General features: G+C 35.6%; 1 long non-coding RNA gene and 1 pseudogene across 1 annotated transcript; one reads left to right on the plus strand and one right to left on the minus strand.

The window, feature by feature from the left end:
• The first annotated feature begins 1,716 nt into the window (after positions 1-1,716).
• On the plus strand, positions 1,717-5,713 carry LOC125209427. Its single transcript, XR_007174325.1, has 2 exons — positions 1,717-1,764; positions 5,389-5,713. It is a non-coding gene; the product is annotated as an uncharacterized LOC125209427 (long non-coding RNA).
• LOC125209406 lies at positions 2,577-4,552 on the minus strand (annotated as a pseudogene).
• Positions 5,714-6,000: the final 287 nt, after the last annotated feature.

Here is a 6,000-nt window from a genome sequence, read left to right on the forward strand (position 1 = left end):
CTTGGAGATATGAACCAGGGATTGCATTTTTTGTATTTGTGTCGCAACAGTCATATGTCAAGTAGTATGAATTTTCTACAACAAACATGGATTATTCAACACTTTGTTGGTTTGTTTTGATGTTATTACTTGTGAATGCAAATCAAGCTTGAAATGAGCTTTGCCTAGTTTTGTTATTTTGTTGGATATGATGCTTATTGAGTTGTTTTGGTGCAACTCTAAGAAAATGGAGAAAATGAGTTCAAAGTAAAAGGAATGATAGAGATCGATCAAACGAAAAAACCACCTATATCCTAAATTAGTTTTACTTTAGAGTTTCTTACCTATTTGTGCTCGTAATTTCGAGTTAACGTTTACCCTAGAATATTTAAACACTATATTTTACTCGTAATTTTGAGTTAAAGACACAAACGTATTGGTTAAATATACTCCATCAAATTGACTAGCGGAAAACAACAGATGATAAGAATTAAATTTCTAGAAATTGAAGATTCATTATCTGAAAATAGAAGATTAATGGAGTATCAATTTCTACATGTTATAAAAGAAACTGTAAAATTAGTATCAAATTACTAGTAAAATAAAACTAATAATATATATGAATGTAGACTAATTAGCCACACATTGCTAATTAAATAAAAGTAGTAAGATGGAATAAAATTTCTAAGATGTGTAAATGATGTCCTTAATGATAGACCAAAAGATCCATTTTGATATCTAATATTATTTGAATTCTCTATAGTAACGTGGAATAGAGTGTCCTCACATAAAATTTGTGTAATTGATTTACTTAATGATGGACCAAATTGGATAAAGGGAGTATTAAAATGTAGCGAGAATGAAATTAATGAAATATGAGGTTTACTCTTAAAAATGATAAAAGTGAAATGTGATAAATTTTTAGAGACAGACGAAAATGAAAATAAGTGATAAATTTTCAAGGACAGATGAAGTGAAAAATCAGGTTTTATTTTATGTAGTTCTATCTTATAAATATCATAGATAGTCCTTGAGCTAAGGCGTAATCACATTCATGATACTTTTGAGGTTTACTATTAAAAATGATAAAAGTGAAATGTGATAAATTTTTAGAGACAGACGAAAATGAAAATAAGTGATAAATTTTCAAGGACAGATGAAGTGAAAATCAGATTTTATTTTATGTAGTTCTATCTTAAAAATATTATGGATAGTCCTTGAGCTAAGGCGTAATCACATTCATGATACTTTTTTCACTATTCATCACAATTTTGCACGAAAAATGTCCCCAATGCATGGAGGGTATTTTTGGAGTTTTGTATCTAGATGCTGAATATTAATACTAGTTTTTTTTTATCTTTCACTTTAATATTAGATATGATATTTTCTTATAATTAAATTGACCGAAATACTATTTTTCACTTTACTTTTTCAATCACTTTATGTCAAATCTTCTTTCTTTTTCTCTTTATAAAATTTTTAGAAAATAAAAAATACTACTATAAATTTTTTAAATCTATTTAATTTCGAATTTAAATATATATCCAAATTGGGACGAAAACAAGCAAACCGAAGGGAATTTCAAAATCTTTCGAGAATTATATCTGTCCAAATTGGACCGGCCTAACCGAACACGCCCTTAATAAAAATTGAGGCAGCCGCCACGTGTGGAGCCGGTCCAAACTCCAAACCGGTTTTAGTAGTTGCTGTCTATCCAATCATTTCGGTTTTACAATTCTCTGTTTAGCTTCCGCAACTTCTTGGGCAAAGGCGGCACGCATCCAGGTATCTTATCTTATCTTGCTATTGATATATTGGGGAATCAATCTAGGTTTTTAATTGAGTTGTCCATGTTATTTCAGTGACTGTCTATTTTGTTCAGATTTTCTATTACTTTCCTCTAATTTTGTTAATTGATGAATTGCTCTAAAATCAACTAGAATTCGTGTGAAATAGAGTGAAGTTGGAAGTTATCAGTACTGTATATAAAATCTGCTCTGGCCCACTATACATTTGAATTTTGTATTCCACCTGTTCGACGGAAGTCTCAAATGATATTCTACTGAGCCTTTACCTCTAACTTGGCACTCAAAACGTTTGACAAAAGTCTGAACTTGGCCTGGGATTGTTTGCACATATTAATCCTTACTTTGGTAGACCCCTATTTTGCTGTAGATAATAGTTTTTACATACCAAAGCTTGTCCCATTTGCTCTAGGATTAGGGTGTGAAGAAGAATAATGTTAAACTTAACAAAAGTAATAATCATAGTAGCTTTATCAAATTGCTTTCCAGTCACTCAATTGCTTTCCCTTCCAACATCTCTACCACCCTCATCATCGACGGTCTGTCCTAAGGGTTTGTCTGAATGCGCCACAACCCAACGTTGATCAAATTTCTCTTAACGTGTTCGCTTTCATCTTCTTCGTTGGACCTATAATCCTAGTAAATGATGGAATCAGGTTGAGCCTAAAATTTGGAAGTGTGCTGGTTGGAAATACATTCCTCAAGCTTCTCGTATAATGTATATAATCATGAATAGATAAATTCATCAAAATTTAGTTATTAATTATCTAATTGTGACCCTTAACACTTGTCTACAAGACCATTGCTATTTAATAATGCTACATTTTTCACATAACTTGCCATATTCAAGCAAAATACTAGAAAGATTCGGAAGTTGAATAGGTTGGTGCTGCTCTTGGGGATGGTTGAAGGCAAGGTTTAGGTGGAACCTCCAATGTCCCGAGCTTCCCTTCCAACATTTCTACCACCCTCGTCATCGACGGTCGGGCCTTGGGGTTTGTCTGAATGCACCACAACCCAACAATGATCATGTTTCTCTTCAAAGGTTGGCTTTCTGATTCTTCATTCATTGCTTTGGAAATATTTCCATCTCTTTCCACATTGACCTCAACTTCCTTGTAGAGATAATTTGGGAAATATATTTCACTTGTGCAATCTACATCTCTTGGATCAATGGTCTTCTTTCCCCCAGCCATTTCCAAAACCAACATTCCGTAAATATACACATCAGACTTGTAAGAGACTTCTCCGAAGTTTCTAGAAAACACCTCAGGGGCAATGTATCATATAGTACCTCTTGCCCCCATCATAGAGACTATGCTTGATCTATTCGGACACAATTTAGCAAGCCCAAAATCTGAAATCCTTGGATTCATGTCCTTATCCAGGAGAATATTCTGAGGCTTGATGTCCAAATGCAGAATCCTCGTATTACAACCTTGGTGCAAGTATTCAAGCCCTCGAGCTATCCCAAGAGCAATCTCAAACAATTTATCCCATCCCAACCCAGATTCTTGACACGAGGAAGCAGTGGTGCTAATAAACTTTTCAAGAGAACCATTAGGCATGTAGTCATAAATGAGAGCTCTTTTCGAACCTTCAAAACAAAACCCCAACAGCGCCACAATGTTAATGTGAGAAGTTCTTCTAATGCTGGCGACCTCATTTATGAAATTTTCCCCATTCCCATTTGAATCGTTCAAGACTTTCACTGCCACAAGACGACCGTCAGGAAACTGTCCTTTGTAAACATTGCCAAACCCTCCTCTTCCCAAGTTTTCGTGGAATAAGTTTGTCATTTTCTGGTTGCTGGAGTATTTGTATCTAATCGGTGCAAGATTTCCATTGTTTTTCAGAAAGCGTTCAATGTCTTTTTCTTGCTCTTGTTTCGCCTTTGTATGCTTCAACCGAATGAAAGCATATACAGCTATCAAACAGGATGCAAGAGCGGCTATAATCAGACCACCTGTTAAGCAAATAAGTTGTTTAATTTATTGCATCTTAGAAGAATTGTATGCTGACCACAGTCAAGCATATAGGAAACAGAGTAGAAAAATTATGAATTATTGGATATCTTAGCAAAAAGGTATTGGTAAAGGGGACATACCTATTAAAAAGAACATACTGAGTCTGGTTTTTCCTGCAAAAAAAATGACGTCATTATTCTTCAAATTTTCCCTTTCCGAGCTAATCGTCGAAATGTACTCGGTCTGTTTTTTGTTAATTGAGTCACTATTTTATATTTCAGGAAGTTTCAGAGTAATTTCTACTTTTGGCAAAAGAAATTGCTCAATTAACAATGGAACGATGAGAGTATGTAATAAAAGTAATCTAGTTTTGGAATTTGAAAGATCAAGTTGGTACAACAGCAAAAAATAACACTACTGCTATATCCACAAAGCATAGTATTGCAAGAGAGATACTTAGATAGAAAAGTAGTTGAAATTTTATCAGTAGAAATTCAGAATCATCTCATCATTGAGAAAAATTTACTATAAATAGACATTTAGTGGATGACCGAAAATGAAAAAATAAGACTATTTTTCGTGGACAGATGTAGTTTCGTCAACACGGCAAAAACCATTCTTTATGTGTCTTGTATTAATATATACGGTGTTGTATCTTAGGGTTACTGTCTAACAGGCCTAACATCACCTCAATTTAATTTAAAAAGGTAAGAAGTCTATAAAATCTTACTTGGTCCACAGCTCCAAGAGTACGCCGGTCAGGACAGAAACACCTAAAATGGAAAGAAGTCTGATTAAAACCGCAGCGGCCACCGCTCTCTTGGCAATCACTACAATCACTCGCCGTCCAATTCATCAAAAACCCCCTCCTCAAAACCGCTGCAACATCCACCACTTCGTCTCCTCTCTCATTCCCGTTCAACTCCACACGTGCCCCCACGCTATCCTCGCACGTGCCAGCCACTCTCCCCCAATTTTTATCGCGAAAAAACATTGACAAAGCAATCTTGTCGCTACTCTCTCTAGAACCATTGCAACCAATTTTGTACCTCAGTAGCTCCTCGGTCACGTTTTTACAACCGAAAAACAGATTGAGGAATTCGCCGCCAAAGTAATGGAATCTTTCGGCAGGGAGAGTCTCGTTTCTGATTCTATGAAAGCAGCTGCCGATCGCGTCTGATGACAATATCAACGCCTCGGCATTAAACACGTGGAGAGATTGGTTGTGGTAGAAAATGTCCTCGATTATGTACTCATTTCTCGGCAGCCGAAGAACTGGGGATCCTAGAAATCGATCGAGAAGCCTGGGTAGCCGCAGTAGGGTTGTTGAGACGGGAGGAAGAATGGGAAGCTTATGTTGGGGCCTCCGCTGCGGCAAGTTGTCGGCTTGCAGGCTTCGTATCGGTAGTCTGCGCCGCTGCAGATTTTGGATGAGATGATGAGGAGAGAGAATACGAAGAGAGAAAAAGTGTGGAGGTTGTCTATTTTCATGTCTAAGGGCTTGACGAATAAGATGACAACAAACTGTATTTATTTGTTGTTTTGTTAGTTTCAATCAGTTGGGAAATATAACCTTGTTGACTTGGTCAATGCTGAAGTATTCAAAATCTTAGATACACTGTTGCATTTTGTTGCAGCAAAAAAAAAAACGATTCTAGTTGCCTTGGCGGCCCCCACACTCCGGCCCGACATCATGTGAGGGGGTTAAATCAGGGTACACAGTAGCCCGTTAACCCACTGACTTGCATTTTGTTGGAAATGAAGTTGGCAGTGTAGTACTAGTTGTTAACGGTAAAAATGAGGTCTTTAATAGAGGTTTGTTGATAGGATGTACTTTACTGAAAATTGAAAATTCGGTACTGAGAGAAAACCTATATATTTACTTTACTAAAATTTTCGGTATGTTGAATTTTTGTATACCATAATTTCGATAAGTATCGACATTGTAGCGTATTTTCTATATACCTTAATTTTTTTGGTAATATTGAACTTTTACTACACATTGGTTTATGGTAAAACATACTGATATCCAATTATTTTGAAAATAATATTAAATACAGAAATATTGAAAATAATGTTTCAAAATATGTAGATGATCTCTAGTTAACCAATCCTGTGGCAATAGTGGCTGTCTATCCTTTCAATTCGGTTTTACTGTTGTAACACTCGCAGTTAGCCTCACTTCTATTTCTATGTAGCTCAATGCAACTTCTATGGCAAAAGCTTCAAGAATCGAGGAATCTTAATTG

This window comes from Salvia hispanica, chromosome 3 (assembly GCF_023119035.1).
Source record: "Salvia hispanica cultivar TCC Black 2014 chromosome 3, UniMelb_Shisp_WGS_1.0, whole genome shotgun sequence".
In the NCBI taxonomy this organism is placed as follows: domain Eukaryota; kingdom Viridiplantae; phylum Streptophyta; class Magnoliopsida; order Lamiales; family Lamiaceae; genus Salvia; species Salvia hispanica.